The sequence below is a fragment of the Chaetodon auriga genome (assembly GCF_051107435.1).
Source record: "Chaetodon auriga isolate fChaAug3 chromosome 23 unlocalized genomic scaffold, fChaAug3.hap1 SUPER_23_unloc_1, whole genome shotgun sequence".
Lineage (NCBI taxonomy): Eukaryota > Metazoa > Chordata > Actinopteri > Chaetodontiformes > Chaetodontidae > Chaetodon > Chaetodon auriga.
In genome coordinates this window covers 409,380-432,093 of record NW_027481911.1, presented here as the reverse complement: position 1 = coordinate 432,093, position 22,714 = coordinate 409,380, and the positions used below count along the sequence as shown (strand labels likewise).

Sequence of the window (22,714 nt, the reverse complement as noted above, 5' to 3'; positions counted from 1 at the left end):
ATTTTCTCTGAGTTTCTACCATGGAACCATACCGCCATCTAGAGGTTCATAGCGGTTAGGTTGGATGTGCTTAGCGGGAGACATTTTTTAATAAGTAACCATAATAGCGATAATCATTTCGGCAAATATAGTCTGCTCTTCTTTATTCCTTCATCATATTAAAGTAGTTATACCCTTAGTCATCATGTTTATTAGGATTAGTATTAGAAAATGTTACCATGTTTATTGTTGAATGTTGTCATTATTCATAAGAATTGTCTAACGCATGTAGTGAACACGCATGTTGTTGAAGTGCCATTGAGAATTGACCATTTAAAATATATTCGTTGACCATAGTGAGAAGCAGATGAGCCCTCGTATGAAACATTAATTAATCCTCGCTCTGTGAAATGAAATCACGTTGCGCGTCTGCGAACCATCCCACATGCGTGACGTCCTATTGATTAGACACACCCTGGAGCGATGATAAAGTCAGTAGCGCAGCGGACTTCAGTTCAGTTGTGTTATGTTTTAGTTCAGTTTTGTGTTTAGTTTTTAGTTACGTTTTGTTCTGTTATGTGTAGTAGAGTTCTTGAGTTTTCCCTCTAAGTTCGTCCCTTGATCTTTCTTCTGTCTCTTCCGCGGAGTTTCTTTAAGTCTTTGTCTTTAGTTTTCAAGTTATTTTTCCGCTCCGTCGTTTTCTCAGTCTTTTTGTTGCTGCTCACAACTACACAGAGTGGCCTGATGTAATTCTGCAGAAAATGCACTTTTCTAATCTTCTTCGTGAAACTTTAATTTTTTCTTGCCACGCCAAGCCGCATAATTCCTATTTTTGTTGTTAAAGTCTAGTCACGTAATAATAATTTTGAAGACATTTTCGACCGGCCATCAAAGAGTTTCTCAATCTTATTATTAGTAGTCAAAAGTCTTGCCAACTAACTGACCGCACCGAAGACCTGCAGCCTGCTGCTGACCCGCTGGTCCGGGTTAAATAACCATCAGAAGCCGTTCCTCGTCTGTGACTGACACCGAAGACCCTCAGCTCCCGAGACATCCCTGTCCAACATCGGCTCTCAACAGCGGTTCGCTTGATTCGTCTGGCAGACCGCTGTGCAGATCAGAGTGACGGACGGTGACACGGAGCCTCTTCGTGTCAGTTTGGAGCGTCGCTGACAAAGTAGTCATGCTTAAGCGGTTTTGAATAAGAGTTGGTCCGTGAGGTTGAGATACTATCAATTTGTCTAAATTCTCTAAACCATTCATTCAACAAATTAACTTTATATTTGCGTCCCCATTTTCCCTTTAAAACCTACTTCTCACTATCGCCAAACTAATTTTCCCATTCTCTCGCCATAAGTTCCTCTGTGCAGTGTTTGTGTTAATCTACATCATCCATATAATCTATTGCATTATCCATGATTCATATTCATTTCATTATTGTGTTTAATAAATAATCTTTTGCATACAAGTCGTTATCAGACGGTGTCCTTTTGAGCTGGATACAAGCAATCCCTGTACTGAGAGTTTACGCCTTAGATTATCCGACTGATCTACTGTTGGTTCATTCGTTTTCACTACATCAGCTTTAACAGATATAATATACAAAATCCCTCTTAGCTGAGGAAGGTTGGTGCCCTGCTCTTATTAACGAGTGCAACATTAATTTAGAGGTAATAATTAGAAGAAGAAGAAGAAGAAGAAGAAGAAGAAGAAGAAGAAGAAGAAGAGCAGTCACAAAGCTCATCAGAATCGAAATGAATCTGGTCGTTCATCTTCAGAAAGGAAAAATGTAAATGAAATTATAGTCAGCAATCTAATTAAACATTTACTATGCACACTTTACACAAGATGCAACTATGAGTCATGAAATGTGCACATGCATTAAACATTTTCCCACATTGTGTGATGCTTATTGCCGTCATTATTGCGGTTAATAACCGAGCGCTGGCCATAGGAAGGGATGGCGCTCACCTGCTGACGTCCTCGGCTGCGCCAGCCGCTGCGCGTCTGGGCGCGCGGCGCCGCTGAGAAGGCCGTTGGAGCCGCCGGGGCTCGGTGATAAGTAGGTCCGCTGCTGTCGTTCGGGTACGCTGAGTAGTCAGGGTGGGGTCGCTGAGAACCTCTGGTACCGGAGGCGTAGGAGAGTGTCATCGGCGGAGGCAGCTGCTCCCGGCGGGGGTAGGAGTCAGCTCTTTGTGCCGGCCGGTCGGAGCGCCATGTCCGCGCGTCACCCCCGTGGCCTCTCCGGTAGCTCACTTGGGTCCAGCCGTCTTCCTCGTCGGAGTAGTGCATGACGTCGAAAAAAGTGTGTATCATAGTGAAAAATACAGAAATGAAAAGTTGAAAACGCCGCTAGATTGTGGTGTAAAACTGAAGAATAATACTCGTAGCTGTAATAGAGAAGAGGAGACTTCTTCTATTGACACTCGGTATTTTTTAAAGAAAAATAAAATAAAAACACAAATTCAGTGAAACGAGTTACAAGCGCGACGTTTCGGTTCTATTCAGATCAAAATCGAATCAAAACTTTATTTATATAGCACTTTTCATACATAGTGCAACACAAAGTGCTTTACAAGAGTTAAAAACAATGTAAATAAAAACAGAGCAACACGAAAAACCCAACCCTCCCACCCCCCATATGTACTAACACACACCCTCAACTACACACACACACACACACACACACACGCACACACACACACACACACACACACACACACACACTGAGAAAAATAACTCATTGGATGAACACAAATAAATTTTGGGCAGGATTTCCATCCATTAAATATATGCAGCCACAACTCAAACTAAGTACCTCCTTGTAATATGATTTAATTGAGTTGGTCGAACTCATCTTTATCAAATACAGCCAAAATAAAATAAGTACTTTAACTGGTCTTAACTTATTTACATTTGTTTAACTCAAATGAATATAGTTAGTCTAAAATAAAATGATTTCATTACTTCATTTGACCCTCATTTCAGACACACAACACAAAATCTGGTTAATGTTTTTTATTTAAAACGAATAAAAACTCATCCAAATATATACATATATATATACATACACACACATATATATATAAATATATATAGATAGATAGAACATCAACATGGAACTCATCAAAATGATGATGACAGTGATATTCAAACTTAACATAATGACTTGTGTCAAAACACACAGAAAAACTGCCTTAGAACCCAGATTTATGTTCCAGGCAGAAAAGCTAAGACAAGTTTTGACCAGTTCGGACCAACCATGAACATTTTTACCTTTAACTGCACTATGTTTGCCTAAAAACTGGCATGAAATACACATATACCACATTTAACACACATCAACAGTACAAAACTTGGAAATTCTTCCACCAATCTCAAACTAAACTGTTCAAAATGCTCTTTGACCTTGACTTAGAGCTTCAGTTTTTAAGCTTCTCTTAAGTTTTTTCCTCTATGATGAACACAGTGTATGACCTGTCACATTTAGAAAAGTAATCTGCTGACTTCAAAACTGCTTCAACCAAAGTAGCTCGTACTAGTGCAACAATAATACAAGCACAATATTTGCAAAGGCTGAGGCATGGTATAACCAGCTCCCATTAAACATGAAAACTTGACTATAAACTGTAATATGTAATGCCTACAAACAGATATGACACATGTACAACACACATGGTAGAAGTACAAAACAGAACCTGAAAAAATGTTCAATTTCTTTGAGACCAGTCACACACTTCAAGATGCGCGACACAAGTAGTTAACATGTTTTTAGAACAAGAAAAACATCCACGCTGACGGTCACTGACTGGGACACAGTGGACACAGTGTTTGTCCCTTATGAAAACAGCTTGATTTTCAGCTGCTGTATCTTTGCATTCAGCTTGTGTCCATCCAAGTTCATAATGATCTTCTGGGGAAAACTCGAAGGTGTACTTGAGGTTTTTCGGGAAAGGCTCGATCAAGGGCATAAATGAGTCCAAAGAGCATGATGAAGCCCGTGATGACACTGCCAACATCGCTGAGGACCTTAATGCCCTCAATCACAACTCCCACGTCCTCTGGCTCCTTATGTCCGTCTCTTTGGATCGTGTAAATCCCCATGACTGTGGTGGCGATGTCCCTCTCTGCATCCTCAGCTGCAGAGGACTGAACACAGAAAACACACTTAAGTAAAACACGAAACAACAAACAGAAAATCATATACAAAATATAAATGCACAGTTACTACATACAGCAGCTTAGAGCAACAGTTCATCAGTTGTCTTGGTCAAAAAACAAGTGCCAATTCTGAGACGGCTGTAGCCTTCAACATTTGACCTACGATATCTGGCCATGGTTCGTGATAGTGGTGCGTCAGGCTCTCGCAGAATCTTCTGATGCACACATTAGTGTTGTTTCCTGAAGTCATTGGCTGTCGCGGAGTATTTTTCATACTACACGACATCTGCAGACCCGTGTACAATAAGCATCCCCTTTGCTGTGTGTGAATGATGGCAGAGGAACAAGGATAAATATAGCAGCAGGTACTGAGTCAGCATTGGATACAACTTTAGTGTCTAACACATTGGCTGGAATCAGTAACTGGGAAGTTTGGACAGCATCAGCAATAGGAAGTGATCATTCCCCAGTCTTATGCATGGTGGGGGAGAGAGTAGAGGTGAGAAAAAGTGGGGGAATCGTAAAATGGGTATTTCAAAAAGGAGAATGGGATGAGTTTCAGAGATTGAGTGAGGAATCAATGAGCAGGATAGAAATGCTTGGAGACATTGATGAAATAAACAAACAGGTAACCTCGGCAATTGTAAGGGCAGCAGATGGCGCTATACCCAAGAGTAAAGGCAAGAGGAACAGGAAGATGGTACCATGGTGGACAGAAGAATGTCATCAGGCTGTAAGAAATAGGAACAGAGCATTCAGATAAAAGAACCCATAACATGCAGAATTTGATTCAGTACAAAAAGGCACAGGCAGTGGTGAGAAGAACAATACGTCAAGCTAAGAGAGCAAGATGGAGGAATTTCTGTGATGAGATAGGAAGAACTACACCAGTGGGAGAAGTATGGGGAATGATAAAGAAGATGGGAGGGGACAGAAGGGAATGAGACTATCCGGTCATTATATCTGAGGAGGAGACAGCAGTTTCCAACAGGGAAAAGGCAGAAGAACTATGACTCAGTATCCAGGGGTTTTAAACAGGAGGGAAAACACAGCTGGTATATACTGGTATTTTAGGGTTATGTTTTTGTGTGTGTGATAGGTACACGCATGATATCGCCTTGCACCACAGCAAGAGAGAAGGAGACGTGTGAGGAATGTGACGATGGAACATACACCGAGCGTGGCAACAGTCTGAAGCAGTGTTTCAAGTGCGCACAGTGTCGCTCAGGTAATTCTGATGGACGGTGTTACGCTATCGATTGGAAAGACTGTGGAAGAAAAAGCTATTTTCAACCTTTTCAAAGTGCTCTGAGCATAAACTCCGACTTAACAAGGTCTTTTTCATGTTGCTTTCTCAGATCAGGAAATTGTAAGGGCATTTACTCACACTCAAGATACGGAATGTCAATGCAAATTGGGAGTATTTTGTGCTCCTGACCAGGCAGGAGGTGTGAGGGGTGCAAGCAGTGTTTAAGGTGAGTCAGTACGAGCCAAGCGGGCCACGCACGTGATGCTTAATCATTTTTATTTCACTTATTTCCATATTGGAGTGTGTTCCTAAATAGCCTAATTTATTTTAATCCCCTCATGCTTTAAATCCATCTTTTTTCCCCCCTCCCTCTAAACTAGGTGTGAAAAAGATGAAGAGATCGTGAGAAACTGACAGTCGTAATGAAACATTCGGCTCGAATCCGTTTCGGCAGCGCAGCCCAGACGCGCACAGAGCGGAGCGACAGGACACCGGCAGAGTGTCTGTCACTGGAGTTTTTGGTAAGTACATGGGTCAAAGACAAATAAGGATTTAACAAATGAAAAAAAAATCAAATTGGTTAAAAATTAAGTTACTTTCTATCTTTATGTAGCCCAGTCTAAAATACGTCATTTTAGGCAAGGCAATATGTTAAAGTGTCAATTCTGACAGATAAATGTTAATAAATAAATAATATAAATATGTTCATGAAAGGAGATAAAAAAAAAAAAAAAATCAGTTCATTTAAGTGTTAAATACAGTTCATTGTGGATTAAAAACTGAGCCATATGCGGACGAATAAGTTTTTGTTAAGGTGTTAATAAAGTTCATTGAAATTCAAATAGTTTTTTTACAGTGAACAAAAGAGTAGCGCGGTCATGAGCACCACCTAAACTTGGAGAGCGTTAAGTTGTCTATCTTTTGTTTTCCTTAATTGTATTGGTTGTTACCATCTTGTCAGCCCGTTTTCTGAGAATCAGTGCGTATCAGGTTAGGTTGTTAGAAAGTTAATGACTGGGGGAAAGAGATCCTCCTCAACCCTCGCTTCGGGAGAGTTTCTGGTTTCCCTGAAGTAAAACACGTAGTTATCTCAAAAGAAAGAGCCTGGACGGACGTTTAAGTCGGAGGAGCGTAGGGAGTCGGTTGGCGAGTTTGGAGTTGATTTTGAGTTGACAGATCCGAAAGGTTGGCAGGAGATGGCGGCGGCATCAGCCGGGCATGGACGAGGTAAAAACAATCGGCAGACTGTGGGAGATCCCAGTCGAGTTGAAAACACTTTTCTGGCGGTTGAGCACAACTGTTCCGTGAATGGATCAGAAGTAGGCAGTTGGGCACATATGGATGAGGAGGAAGGGGGAGATTGTGAGTTTGAAAGGGGAGCGAGTGGATGGGAGGAATAAAAAGGAAGAAGAACGGCAATGATGACAGTTATAGCAGTGAGGAGGAAGGAGCTGAGCATATTGAGAAGGAGACACCTTAGAATTATTTTGTCATCATAGGGTTCAATGAAAAGATACAAGAAAAGGTAAAGAAGCTCAACCCCTTTGTGCTAACAACAATTGGAGCAAGTAAAATAGGAGAGATACAGTTCGCAAAGGTCCTGAGTGATGGCAATTTATTGGTGAAATGTGCTAATAAAGAGCAAGTTGAGAAGGCACTCAAACTGAAAGAGTTGGGGAAAAACAAGGTGGCGAGCACAGGGAGGGTGGGAGCACGAAATGGCGGTGGGTGCAAAGGAGTGATTACAGGAGTGTCACTGAGTGTGAGTATGGAGGAACTTAAGAGGAATATTAAAGGAGGAAAAATAACGAATGTGCAAAGAACGAAGACAACAAAAGAAGGAGTGAGAGTGGATAGCCAAACTGTATTGATTGAGTTTGAAGGAAAGTGTGTGCCTTAGAAAGTTTTCCTGGGTTTTATGAGTTACCCAGTGAGAGTTTATGTTCCAAAACCATTAAGGTGCTTTAACTGTCAAAGGTTTGGACACATAACCAAGAACTGCAAGGAGAAGAGGAGGATGTGCTAGGTGTGGGGGAGACCATGAGTATGGAGAGTGTGGAACAGGGGGGCAACCAAAATGTTGTAACTGTGGAGGAGCCCATAACGTGGCATATGGAGGATGTGAGGCTATGCAGGAGGGAAAATACAGCTGGCATGATCGATGAGCCATTTACCTTGGCAGAGATGATGAGGGCTGTGAAGAGATCACGCCCAACTTCTCCAGGGAAAGATCAGGTGTGTTACAGCATGTTAAAGCATGTGGGGAAAGGAGCATTAGTGAAGGTGCTGCAGCTTTATAACAGAGTGTGGGAGGAGGGAATTTTTTCTTTGTTTTGGTTTTAGTCAAAAGAAGCAAACAATTAGGTTTTTAATTCCCTTTTTGAGTCAAGTTGGAGGTTTTAATGATTTATTATTACTTTTTATTATTATTTTTGATGAATCCCTTCCTCTCTTCCCTTTTCTCTTTCTTTACCATCACAGAAGCGTAGAGTTGGAAAACTCTGAATAGGCATATAGATTTAGTTCTGTACAGTCAGGTTTTTTTTTTCTTTAAAAAGGAAAAGACAAAAAAAGGACAAATAAAAATAAAGTATCAAAAATAAGAATAGAGCGACTGTTTTATTCTGTGTTTATATACACGCCCCCTTTTTTCCCTCTGTCTCTTCTTATTAATCCTCCACTGTTCTCTTTTCTTTTTTGCAGCAGGAGGAGTCATCAGCTGTGTGTCTTGGGCTTAGCTTTGAATTTATATTTATAATAGCTAGAAACAAAACGAATGACATAATGGTTTGACCAATTACCTCGATGCCAATTGCTCCAGAAGAAATGTATCCTAGCATAAGCTATCACTATTGCTTAACTTACATATCTAAGCCTTTTGCAAACAAGTGTAAACCTATTTTATTAATCCTTTTCAATCTGATCTGCATAATCAATTTATTACTAAATCACAATACCTTGCTCTCTTTTTCTTGAGATAGTCAGCCCTAGCTTGTGGGTCAGCATTCTTCCCGGCCCTGAAAAGTTTTTGCCTTTCTTTATTAGACAGTGGCATCTGCAAGAACAAAACTGACCCTTAAACATCAAAAGCTATACTCATTTTTGGGCAATAACTTCACAATATCTATGAATATGTCCTGTGTTGCTATCATTGAAAAAGATAACAAAAAATACCACAAAAGTTCAAAAATACATAATACTGCTTCTTTTATTTAATTCATCAATTGCTGTTATTAATAATAATAAAAGTGTAACAATACAACATCAAATCAATGCCTAAAAAGCTACAGATACCGATACAAATCTGAACTGATTAACGTCCATTCTGGATAACAGAGGACATGTCCTGGGTAACAGAATATCTTTGTTATCCAGGGAGGACAAAAAAACAATTTTTCCTTTATTATCAGGCGCTAACTTGGTGTTACGGCCAGCGCCGGCTCCCCTGTTTCTTGTGTGGTTTCCGGTGTGTGTGTGTGTGTGTGTGTGTATATATATACATATGTAGAGTAACCTGTGTGGAACCTCGTCGCCTGTTGGATGCCTGAAGAGGGAGGCGTGGACCGACGGACGAGGTTGTGATTGGTGCGGCGGCGTCCAGGACAGCCAATCGCCAGCTGCCAATACCAATATAAGCTGGCCAAACGAGGCAACGGGGCGGCTGATGTGCAGCACGCCAGATTAAACTGTGTGGTCTGTGTGGCAGCGCAAGCTGTATAAATTGCGGAGAGCAAACAGGAGCTGTGTGAAAAATAGGAAGTTTGGGCAAGGTAAAGTTTTAAATCACTGATAACTGCATTTCATACGGGCAGTGTGAGTTTTGTTAGTCACACCAGGATAAAGGGATGCTGACTCCTGTGTATTTATGTTTTGTTTTGTTTGTTAGCGCAACTTAGAGAAGATTGGTTTCATTTTTTTTTTAAGCCAAGAAGTGTTTGGTTACGTTCTCCTTTTGAGGACTCGCTTTGTGTTTTACTACTTTTATGGTTTGAGCAGCATCCACCCGCCCACTTCCTTTGTTTACCTCAGGTTTTGACTTTACATCTTTGTTTTTTGCAAACTTACTAATAAACCTTTTTATTTAAACCAAGTACCACCGGTTATTATGTTGCTTCCCTTCCCCCTCGAGCCGGGGGTCGTAACATAAATGGGGGCTCGTCCGGGATGCTCCTGTTAAAAGGGTCCCGTGGTAAAATTGATTTATAGGCAAGTTTGCTTAAATTTTGTAAAGTTGAAGTTGTGTAACTGGGGTGATAAGGTGCAGCTGGTTCCCCTCATAGGCAGCCATGTTTGACCTGGAGTCTTTTTTAGACGCGCCCACTCTAGAGCAGCTTAACAGCTGCCGTAAGGATGAGTTGGCTGAAATAGCAGACCACTTCAGCCTCACGTATTCTAAATCTATGCTAAAAAGGGATCTTAAGGCCCTAATTATAGCTACATTGGTGGACTTGGAGGTTCTTGTGTTGCCTGTGCAGTCTGATGACCTGCATGTGCTTGGTGATGGCACCCCGAGTGAGGGTGTAGAGGCACATAAGGAGGAGGATGAGCCTCAAGGAGTTCAGGTGGCTGCTACTTCTAGTGGTGGGGCTGGGGTGCAGGCTAAGACGCCACACACGCTTCCCCGTTTTGATCCCCACTCACCAGGCAGCACTGGGTCTCGAGATGAGGCGCGGTTGAAGGTCCGCATGGCCCGTCTCAAAATGGAGTCTGAGGAGAAGCTGCGTGACCGTGAGGCAAAGCTGAAATATCAACTGGAGGTGCGCAAGCTAGAAATAGAAGCTGACAAAGCAGTCAGACTGCGGGAGCTGGAGCTCCAATCACAGCGTGAGTCACAAACATCACCTGCACCTGCTGGTGACACAGGTAATCCTCCTGTATCCACCTCCAAACTTAATGTAGCCTTTGATGTAAGTAAACATGTGGCATTAGTTCCCACCTTTCGTGAGTCTGAAGTGGACTCTTATTTTGGTGCCTTTGAGCGCATAGCTTCTGCTCTACAGTGGCCAGCAGAAGTGTGGCCACTCTTATTGCAGTGCAAAATTTTGGGGAAAGCTCAAGAAGCTGTGGCTGCACTGACCCTAGCAGATAGCCTTGATTATGACTGTGTGAAAGCTGCTATCCTGCGTGCCTATGAGTTGGTTCCTGAGGCTTATAGACAAAAATTCAGGAACCATAAAAAAGCCCAAACTCAGACCTTTGTTGAGTTTGCGAGGGAGAAGGGAATCCTGTTTGACAAATGGATCAATAGTTGTAAAGTTAAAGATTTTGATTCCCTAAAAGAGCTGCTTTTGTTAGAGGAGTTCAAAAACTGTGTGTCTGATCGTGTTGTGATTTATTTAAATGAGCAGAAGGTGCAGTCACTCTCTGCAGCCGCTGTGTTAGCTGATGAGTATGTGCTAACTCACAAGACGGCTTTTCTGCCAGTTTCTGCAGAGAAGCCTCGATATACTCCGGCTACACACACAAATCAGCCTAAAACACAAGCTGTAGTGAAGCAGGATAGGGACAGACTGTGTTACTACTGCCACAAACCTGGACACATCATTGCTGATTGTCGAAATTACCACCGTAAATCACAGCCATCCTCCTCTCAAAGCGCTCCGCCAAAAGGCATTGGTTTTATTAAAGTGGAGCCGCGCACACCTGTCTCTGCTCCGGAGGAGGAGCTTGATTCATGTTTTAAACCCTTCGTGTTTGACGGTTTAGTGTCATTGACAGGTGATCCAGCCGCGCAGCATCCGGTGCGTATATTAAGAGACACCGGTGGCTCTCAATCAGTGATCCTCGCGTCTGCATTGCCCTTCTCTGAACAATCTGCATGTGGTTACGGTGCTGTTTTACGCGGCATTGAGATGGGTTACAGCCCAAAACCCGTGCACCGAGTGCATGTGCAATCTAAATTGATCACAGGATTTTTCCCCGTCGCGGTGAGCAATGAATTGCCGATTAAAGGTATCGCCTTCTTAATGGGGAATGACATCGCTGGAGGTAAGATTACTCCTGTTCTGGAGGTGTTGGAGTCACCTCCATGTGTGGAAGAGAGTAATGTGTTCACATCCACAGCCTTGTACCCAAGCTGTGTGATCACCCGTGCACAAGCACTTAAAAATAAGGCTGATGACGATGTGTCTTTGTCTGACAGCGTGCTAATGTCTGCCCTTTCAGGTGAGTCTAAAACGGTTGGTGAACCGGAGACCGTCACTGCGTCGCCCGGTAAATCCGCCGCCGAGCCGGAGAGCTCCGACCGCGTAGCTCAGTCATCAGCTGATGCTTTGTCACTGCCGGTGACCCGCGAGCGTCTGTGCGCCGCACAAAGAGCGGATCTGACATTAAAGAAGTGTTTTTCCAAAGTGGTGAGTAACAACAAGGCAAGTGGTGATAGAGTAACCTATCTGATGGATAATGATGTGCTGGTGTGTAGATGGTCCCCTGCTGCCGCTGATACAGACCCTAGCGCTGTCACCCAGATAGTTGTCCCGTCTGTGTACCGCCAGCATGTATTATCTGTAGCACATGAGAGTCAATGGTCAGGGCACTTAGGAGTAACCAAAACATACCAGCTCATTCTTAGGCATTTCTTTTGGCCTGGATTAAAAACTGACGTTGTTAACCACTGTCGTTGTTGTCATGTGTGCCAGATTGTGGGGAAACCGAACCAAACCATCCCTCCGGCCCCATTGCATCCCATTCCCGCAATAGGTGAACCATTTGAAAGGATAATAGTAGACTGCGTGGGCCCGTTACCCCGTACAACAAGTGGAAACCAGTACCTGCTCACCATCATGTGCGCTGCGACGCGGTTCCCTGAAGCTGTGCCGCTGAGAAAGATAACTGCAAACTCCGTGGTAAAAGCCTTGACGAAGTTTTTTTCCACCTTTGGGTTGCCAAACATAATCCAAACTGATCAGGGTACAAACTTCCTGTCGAGGTTGTTTAAACAGGTCCTTAAAGTGTTAAATATTAAACATGCAGTCTCTAGTGCCTATCACCCAGAGTCCCAGGGCGCACTAGAGAGGTGGCATCAGACATTGAAATCCATGCTTCGTAAATATTGCTTGGAGTCAGAAAAAAATTGGGATGAAGGTATCCCGTTTGTATTGTTCGCTGCCCGAGAAGCTGTCCAGGAATCGTTGGGATTCAGTCCAGCTGAACTGGTCTTTGGGCACACGCCGCGCGGGCCGTTAAAATCCTTAAAAGACAAGTTTCTGTCCACTGATATGACTCCGGAAACAAATGTTCTGGATTATGTCAGTCGTTTCCGTGAGCGTTTGCATCACGCTAATTCTCTGGCGAAACAAACCCTTTCTCTCTCTCAGACGGTGATGAAGCGTCGATTCGATCGCGCCACCATTCCACGCAGTTTTGTGCGCGGTGATAAAGTCTTGGCACTGCTGCCGATCACCAACTCGGCACTCTCCGCCAAGTTTTCTGGTCCGTACGAAATCCGCGACCGCCTGAGTGATACTGATTACGTCATCAGCACTCCTGAGCGGAGACGTAAAACTCGAGTATGCCATGTGAATATGTTGAAACAGTATCACTCCCAAACTATCCCTGCCGTTCTTCCAGAGTTCAGTGATGCTCCTTCTCCGGTCCTCTCCCTCAGTTCGGCGGTAATAGTGACAGAGGCTCCCGACATAACCAACAGAGATGACGGTTTGGTGTTGCGCCCGGCGGCTCATCAAAGCGCCCGACTACCAAACTCTGAGATGTTGCAGGCGCTGCCGGCCCAGTTACATCACTTGACCCCGGAGCAACAGCGTGATGTACTTAGGTTAGTTAGTTGTTTCCCGTGTCTTTTCAATGATGTCCCCAGTCGTACCAATGTTCTGCAGCATGACATTGATGTTAAGGATGCTAAGCCAATAAAGCAGCATCATTATCGTGTGAATCCTGTGAAGCGTGAATTAATGAAGCAGGAAGCGGAGTATCTTATGCAACACGGTTTAGCCACGACCAGTTCCAGTCCCTGGAGCTCTCCCTGTCTCTTAGAGGCTAAATCTGACGGTTCACCGCGCTTCATTACTGACTTTCGAAAAGTGAATGCTGTTACAGTGCCTGATTCATATCCCTTACCGAGGATGGAAGACTGTGTGGATAATCTGGGCACAGCCAAGTTCGTTAGCAAACTCGATTTGCTTAAAGGTTATTGGCAGGTGCCGCTGACAGACCGTGCGTCCATTATCTCTGCCTTTGTGACACCAGATCATTTCTTACAGTACACAGTGATGGCCTTTGGGATGTGTAACGCTCCCGCCACATTTCAACGATTAGTGAACACAGTTCTAGCGGGGGTGCGTAACTGTAATGCTTATCTAGATGATCTGATTGTGTAATCCTCTACGTGGGAGGAGCATATGAAAAATATTGAACAGGTGTTTGTTCGGCTGGCTGAAGCGTCGCTCACCCTGAACCTGGCCAAATGTGAATTTGGCCAGGCCACAGTCTCATACTTGGGGAGACAAGTGGGACAGGGTCAGGTACGACCCCTAGAGGCTAAAGTCGCTGCCATCGCCGATTATCCGGTGCCCCCCACTCGGAGAGCCTTACGACGTTTCCTTGGCATGGCGGGTTACTACAGAGGTTTCTGCCGTAACTTTTCCACTGTCGTTCGTCCGCTGACCAGTTTGCTCAGCCCCAAAGTCGATTTTGTGTGGTGTACTGACTGTCAACATGCATTTGAAAGTGTCAAGTCCCTTCTTTGCCACGCCCCTGTTCTCGCTGCTCCAGATCTCTCCAGGCCGTTCAAGCTGGAGGTTGATGCGAGCGCGGTAGGAGCCGGTGCAGTCCTGTTACAGGAAGATGCCGCTGGAGTTGATCGCCCAGTGTGCTATTTTTCCCGTAAGTTCCTCAAGCACCAGTTGTCATATTCCACGATAGAGAAGGAGACCCTTGCCTTGTTGTTAGCGCTACAACACTTTGAAGTCTATGTTGGTTCGAGCCCCTGGCCGGTCGTGGTGTTTACTGACCATAACCCTCTTGTTTTTTTGTCCCGCATGTACAATCACAACCAGCGCCTCATGCGCTGGGCGTTAATTGTGCAGGAATACAAATTAGACATCCGTCATAAAAAAGGGACCGACAACGTGTTGGCAGATGCTCTGTCCAGGGTGTGGTAAGTATAGAGGTTTTGGAGGTCGCGTTGAGGTAGGTGTCCATGTGTTAGTTGATCATGGCTCGCAAAATAAAAACCTTATGGTTTATATCTTAAGGGGAGGGGTGTTACGGCCAGCGCCGGCTCCCCTGTTTCTTGTGTGGTTTCCGGTGTGTGTGTGTGTGTATGTGTGTGTGTGTGTGTGTGTGTGTATATATATACATATGTAGAGTAACCTGTGTGGAACCTCGTCGCCTGTTGGATGCCTGAAGAGGGAGGCGTGGACCGACGGACGAGGTTGTGATTGGTGCGGCGGCGTCCAGGACAGCCAATCGCCAGCTGCCAATACCAATATAAGCTGGCCAAACGAGGCAACGGGGCGGCTGATGTGCAGCACGCCAGATTAAACTGTGTGGTCTGTGTGGCAGCGCAAGCTGTATAAATTGCGGAGAGCAAACAGGAGCTGTGTGAAAAATAGGAAGTTTGGGCAAGGTAAAGTTTTAAATCACTGATAACTGCATTTCATACGGGCAGTGTGAGTTTTGTTAGTCACACCAGGATAAAGGGATGCTGACTCCTGTGTATTTATGTTTTGTTTTGTTTGTTAGCGCAACTTAGAGAAGATTGGTTTCATTTTTTTTTTAAGCCAAGAAGTGTTTGGTTACGTTCTCCTTTTGAGGACTCGCTTTGTGTTTTACTACTTTTATGGTTTGAGCAGCATCCACCCGCCCACTTCCTTTGTTTACCTCAGGTTTTGACTTTACATCTTTGTTTTTTGCAAACTTACTAATAAACCTTTTTATTTAAACCAAGTACCACCGGTTATTATGTTGCTTCCCTTCCCCCTCGAGCCGGGGGTCGTAACACTTGGTCTACTGTGTAAAATATTAGCTTAATCTTCAACACATCAATGTCATATTTCACATGAAATAGGTAATTTTAAAATGTAAAGAAATTATAATTTTTTTTTTTTTTAGCGTTATCCAGAAAGACACATCATGGTGGGACATCATGTACCACCGAGCCAAAAGGTCAAATTATCAACATTTTAAGAGAGACTTACTGACCTTGTGATATCTTTTGGGGGTCCTTCAGAATCTGTTGGCTGATGCAACACCCTGTCACATGACTATCCAAATCCAAATATAGTCATGTATAGCCACTTTATGTCTGTTACCCAGGAAGGACATATGAGAATCCAAAAATGGGGACAAAAGTATTTCTTGAATAAAAATGTAAATGAGCTTAGTGTTGTTACTATATTTGTAGGTGTCCTTACAAATATCAACACAATTATGCCCGAGTACATCATTTATGCTTTTATTAAGATTTTTGACATTTTTAGCATATTTTTGTGCTTAGATTTTTAGCCTGGACGTTATCCAGGAAGGACAGTTTTGTACTTTTGAGCTAAATAACTCCTTAAATTTTCATTTCTTATACTAAATACTCACATGAGTAAGTAAAGTGGCGAGAGTTGAGTAACAAAATGTAGTGTTTTAAATTTTTTATATACTTTTAACATTATAAACATGTGTCGGACACCAGAATTGACATGCCACGTCTTTGACCCACATAACACAAACACAAACTCAAAATGATTGTAACAGCGTTGTATTTTTTTTTTTAAAAAAATCAAGCATTAGTTTGCAGCGTTTGTGCATAACGTCCTCATTCGTTTCTGTGATAATATTCTTGCCAAACATGCTAACGTAGCAAGTTTAGCTAATAGCCTAGTCGATACAGTTAGTCCTGCACACCACCAAGCAGGTAGCTTCAGTCACATCCACCGCTTAAGAGGCCCTTAACACACCGGCAAATTAGGTCAGTTTTCTGCAGGACACAGCGAGTTAGCCAATGTGTCCTATGATAGGAACTGAAAATCGGTTGTACCGGTGTAGCATGGCTAACATTGCTAAGATATGCTAATGTGGCTCGGGGGGCTACTAGTAGTTCACCCTTCCGTCGCATGTTCTTTCTCGCTCAGTTTGACTGTTGTACGTGGAAGCCGGGGATATTACCGGTGGGCTGACATAGACGCTAAACGTCCAGTATAACAGCTCACCGCTTGGTTAGTCACCATAGCTATTATTAGCTAATTGTTAACCGTTCCCGCTTCCAGCTCCCCGACCTTGGTCAGAGAGCACAGGTGGGATTCATCTATCATTTATTTCCAGAACATAAAAACATTTTTTTAGTTGATTGTGTCAAAATAGTCCAACAGGCCCTTTTTTTGTTTTTCTGAATAATATTTTTGCCTGTAATACATAGATTATAGTGGTTGCCAGTGGTTTAATTTCTTAAAATCCATCATGGAGTTTTAAAAAGTCCTATTTCATGATTTGCTCTCTTTTCAGTGTTTCCTCTCTTTGTCAGATTCTGTGAACCTGACACAAAATTAGTCAATAAATAGAAATGATGCACATATCATGGGTAATGTTGCATATCGTACATTGTGAAATACAGATTCCCACTCCTACTATGAATAGTTATTTTTGTCTGTGTCACTCTGTGACCTAATATTGAAGATATACTTCATACATGAGCACCTTCTGCGTGGAGACTTGAAACATCCAGCAGAAATAATAGAACTCTCCCCTTCCCTCCTCTCTTCTCTTCTCTAGTGCTAATCACACTGCTACTTCCTGCTCCACCACTTCTCCTCTGACCACCCAAACTGTCACATAAGTGAACTGGTTTTAATTCTGTTACACTTTGTTTAACCAAGTAAATTCCTTAAAGCTTCGTTAAAATATTGTCCCTCTTATTTTCCTTACAATTTAACAGCTTGGCTGGAAGAATATAAGTGGGGATGGATTTCGAGGGTACTCTCTGATGCCACCATTAGATGGAGAGCGCGTAGAGATGTTGAGAGACGACTCAAGGAAATCAGGACCGTGCACACTGAAAGATTTGCTTCCCAGTGCTGCGGTCAGGAAAGCACAGAGGAAAGACAGGCTGAATGTAGAGAAAGAGTAGCTGAGGCAGTCATAGAAAATAGTGGGAGTGACAGAGAGGAGGCTGGAGGGTTGCTGGAGGAGGACATAGTAGAGATGGACACGTCACATTTTGACCAGCAGTCCTTTTCAATGGATGTGCCTGAGGAGGAGAGTGACTCGGACCAGGATACTGATGAGACAGTGGATCAGTCATGTAATCTAGGGGCATGTCTTCATAACTGGGCATTAACATTTGGAGTTTCCCTAGTGGCTCTCACAGCTCTTCTTGGTTTGTTAAGGTTGTACCATCCTGATCTTCCGAAGGATGCAAGAACCCTCCTTAAGACAAAGATTACTCACAACATACAGGAAAGGTGTGGAGGACTATATTATTACATTGGCATAGGCAGAAACTGTACCAGCATGTGAGTCAATCACTAATGGCTGTACCTTAAAACTACAGATCAACATTGATGGGTTGCCTTTGTTCAAAAGTAGTGGGATTCAGGTGTGGCCCATTTTAAGGAACCAGCTGTGATTGCATTGTTCTGTGGACCACATAAACCAAAGCCAGCAGATATATTTTTGAGAGACTTTGTTCTTGATGAAAGAGTTACAGAATGGCATTGATTTCGAAGGCAAAAGGATTTTCTTTAAGTTGGATTCTGTAATCTGTGATGCCCCTGCCCGGGCTTTTATAAAAAATATTAAGCCTCACAATGGCTATTTTGGATGCGACAAATGTGTGCAGAAAGGACAGTATGTGGAAAGAATGACATTTCCTTTAATCACTTGTCCACTGAGGACATATGAATCATTTGCAGAAAAACACGATGAAGAACATCACCTAGATGGCCCTAACACTTTCCATGACTTAAGTATAGGGATGGTATCTCAGTTCCCAGGTGATTATATGCATTCTGTTTGTTTGGGTGTTGTAAGGAGACTTCTGAACATTTGGCTTAGGGGGCCTCTCAAATTCCGCTTACCCACCAGCATTGTCAACCAGATGTCTGATTGTCAAAAAGGCATTTTCAATGGTTTTCAATGTGACATTTTTTTGACCTTAGGATCGAATGTGTCGGTTTTTGTGTAGCTTAGCCATTTTAGGCTAATTTAAGAAACTGAGACAAAAATTCTAAAATGTTTTAAAAATGAATATCCTTTGGCATATTCATGGCTATATTCATTCAACACAGCCAAAATGGCTTGAAAATAAAAAACCAAATGGCACGAAATGTCCCCAGTGTCTCTGAAGGGTAAACAAACTATTTTAACCTTAATGAAATATTCTTTTTAACATTTTTAATCACAGTTTTACCTGAAATGAACATATTTAACTATTTATTTATTTATTATCTATTTTTAACAGGGTTACACAAATTTTGATAATTCTACTAAAAGCTGTGAATAATTACTTTAATTAGTTCTTATTAATTTCTTTATCGTTGATTTTCTAGCATGTGTGTATAAAAAAGTGGATAAGTGAAGTCATTCTTCTGGTTGTGTTGTGTTCTGGCTCACTGTGCTCTGCTTTCGATAGAACGCTGATGTTACTGCTTTTGCAAGAGGCTCCAGGCTCCTCAAGTCCTGCACAGATCAGCTGTGCGGGATTGTTGAACGCATGTTCAATCTGAGCCTGAAGCTGGGGAGAGTGCCACAGCTGTGGAAGACATCCTGCGTGGTACTGGTACCCAAGACTCCACACCTCAGCAGCTACAGGCCGGTGGCACTAACATCCCACCTGATGAAGACCCTGGACCCTCATCTCCGCCCCCTGGTGAGCCCATCGCTGGATCCACTTCAGTTTGCCTCCCAGTCTGGCATCGGGGTGGACGATGCTGTCATCTCCTCCAACACCGAGCTCTCTCTCACCTGGAGAAACCTGGGAGTACTGTGAGAATCATGTTTATTGATTTCTCCAGTGCTTTCAATACCATTCAACCTGCACCTCTGAAGGACAAGCTGGAGTACACCGGGGTGAACCATCACCTCACACACTGGACTCTGGACTATCTCACCAACCGTCCACAGTATGTGAGGACCCGGGACTGTGTGTCCGACACTGTCGTCTGCAGCACGGGGGCCCCGCAGGGAACGGTCCTGGCTCCGTTCCTCTCCACCCTCTACGCTGCAGACTTCTCATACAACACACCCACCTGTCACCTGCAGAAGTTCTCTGATCAAATATGGGAATTAGTCCTTGAGCTCAAAGACTTGGTTGAGTTATTGTCGACCCCACATTTCACTTCAGACTCTCTTTGTTATTTACAATCAAAAATATCAGACCACAGACAGTTGCTGCTGACAGTTTTCCCGCAAAACGAGTTGCGCCCCAAACATCACTTCATTGAGCATTATCCATACCTCATTCAAAAGTTTGGACCCCTAATTGAATGTTGGACAATCCGGTTTGAGGCAAAACACTCTTTCTTTAAAAAGGTTGTACGTGATGCCAACAATTTTAAATACATTCTGCTAACCCTGGCCTCACGACATCAGCTCATGCTGGCACATTATTTTGACATGCCAAGCATTTTCAAGCCTGAAATTGAGACTGCAAAGGTGTCTGATGTGTGCCTTGAAGTCTTGGATAGTGGTGTCAGACAAGCTATCTTGAACAGATTCAGTGACGTGGACACAGTTGGACTGACCCCTCACACCTTCCTAAATGGAACTAAGTATTCAAAGGGAATGATTCTTTCTGCTGGGAGTACGAGTGGACTACCAGACTTTGGAAGAATTTTGGAAATATGCATTGTGCTGACTACTCATGTTTGCTTCATCACTGAACCTTTTATGGCATACTATGTGTAATCCAAGTGTCCATGAGCCGTGACATTAAAAATCAATCGTAAAAGACGCCATTTACACCATGTTTTTAGCCTAAATGTCAACTGTAGCACATGATGCACATGCGGAAGTCTCGCGAGATTGAGGCCATGTTTACATCCTACTTGCTACATGCTACAGTTGACATTTAGGCTAAAAACATGGTGTAAATGGCATCTTTTGTGGTTAATTTTTAACTTAACTTTAATTTTTAACTTTAACATTACTTTGGCATAAGGGTGAGTACATACTGAGTGGTTTATCCTGGCAAAGTGGAATAACGCTTTAAGTGTTTGGGGACAGATGTGTGAGGGAGTCTGACATAAATAGTTTTTTATACTGAATATTTATACTTAAACATGTATTTTTTTGCTCTCTTTCAGTTAAAAGTGTTCTACAATGCTGCTGCGTGTCATCATAACGGAAAAAGAAATCAGACGGCTTTCAATTGAAAACATCCCTGCAAGCGTTGAGGAGCTGAATCAGGTGTTACAAACAAACCTTGGCCTGAGAGGTGGACTCATTTTACAATTTGAGGATCCTGATTTTAATAATCAGTTGTGCAACCTGACTGACATCAATGACCTTCCTGTGGAGCGAGCAACATTGAAAGTGTTGTTCACAGATGATGCAGTTGTCTCAGATTCTACGTTGGACACATGCAGCCTCTCGTCTCCCAGTAGTGGTGATTCTTTCGACTGGCCAGACCCCTTCCCTATTCCACAGTTCTCACATAATGTGGAGCTTCAGCTGAAAGATGCAAATTGTAGGTATGCTAAGGATGGATCTGCGATGGTGATTCCCAAAGGTTTGAAGACTGATATTCTTGACACACTTGCAGACAGTATGTCAAAAATTAGTGCATATCCTGAGAGGCAGCACTATGAGAGTGTTGCCAAAGCGCTTGTGGAGAAGCATCCCTGCCTGAAGGAGCCAGGGTCTGACAAGGGATGGTACTCATGGTTTCACAGTCTGAAATTTAAGCTTGGAAACTATCGGCAGAAGTTAGGTGCAGCAGGATGCCCTGAAGTGGTGATCAACAAAAGAAAAGGAGGAGAAGTGAAGGGAAAACGTGTAAAAAAAAAAAAAAGTCAAAGAAGGGTGAGGTCAACTACTGTCCAGATCCACCTGAAGGACAGAGTCTTGAAAGCGTGGAGGAAAAGCGCAAGATGATGGAGATGGAAATGCTGAAAAAAAGACCCTGATCACCAACTCGTAGAAGATCTGATGACTGCTACATTTTCCCAGCGCAGAGAAGAGATCATTGGAGATCAGCCACTCATCACAGAAGTAATTTCCAAATGGCCAGCTCTGTTCCATGAGCGACAGGTAATCAGTCCTACCATTGTACATCTATTTTACAAAAAGATGTGAAGCATGTTGTGTGTCAGATACTCCATACATTTTCACTGAAAAACATTAAAATGATTATGGTTTGATTTACAAACATGTTTTCTTAAATCTCTTAGAATATGATGTGTAGGCCAGGACAACTCACAACGCACATCATTTGAATTAATCTATTTATTATTCAAATTTAATCAAATTATTCAATATTATTTCATATTTCTTTGTCTTGTAGGACACTAATGAGAGGAGGAGGACTGCTGCTGTGCTTGGTCTACCACACTACATATCCAGGGAAGATCCATCAGACGTCATCAGGATGTGCGATGTAAGACCATAACAACTTCTTCAATTCACAACTGTGGATGTGTATTCTGTAAATATGATATACTAAGGAATCTGTTTTTATCATTTTTTTTTTTTAAATCAAAACGGTCATACACTGTTATTTCTTCTTTTAAAGGCTCACAATGAGCACCTGGATGAAGCCATGAAGGGGATGCAAGTTGGCCTACTGATAGGCTATGAACATGCTCAACAGGATGCCTTTCCAAGTGAGATCTTCAATGTGGCAGTTGTAGTCGAGGAGACCATCGTGCTACACGACCTGAAAGATGTGACGTGCGGCTTTGCCATGCTCATGGGAATCATCTACTGTCTGAATCTTGAATACCCACAAGCCATGAAGTATTCCTTCGAGCTTTTTCAGAAATGAAAATCAAACCAGAACAAGCCTCTGCACGAGTACATGGATTAAGAAACAAACTCTTGAGATACAGACTGTAAAACTGTAACACGTGTTCCTGATTCTCTGCTTTCTTCTGTGGAAAGAGTTCAGAACTTTGCCCAAATATTTTGTTCATACACAACCTTAAGCATTGTACTGTGCTGCACTTGTGTAGATATCAGTCTTAGAATTTTAAAGCAGTTCGTTGGGAAGTTGTTAAAGGTGGACACAAAAGATATAGTTTGATGACACCGTTTTTGCAGCGGCGAACAGCTGTTTCGTCAGCTGATGCGTGAGCCCGCAACCGCGGCGGCCTTGGCACGCATGACAACCAGCCAAACCCCGCTTGTAAATATTGTATTTTTATTATAGAGTACTTGGTAGAG

The 22,714-nt window shown here is 42.9% G+C and overlaps 1 protein-coding gene across 1 annotated transcript in view; it reads left to right on the top strand.

The window, feature by feature from the left end:
* LOC143317615 (uncharacterized) overlaps window positions 1-22,714 on the top strand; it is a 238,911-nt gene that overhangs the window by 4,924 nt on the left and 211,273 nt on the right. The gene's annotated exons all lie outside the window — the stretch shown is intronic.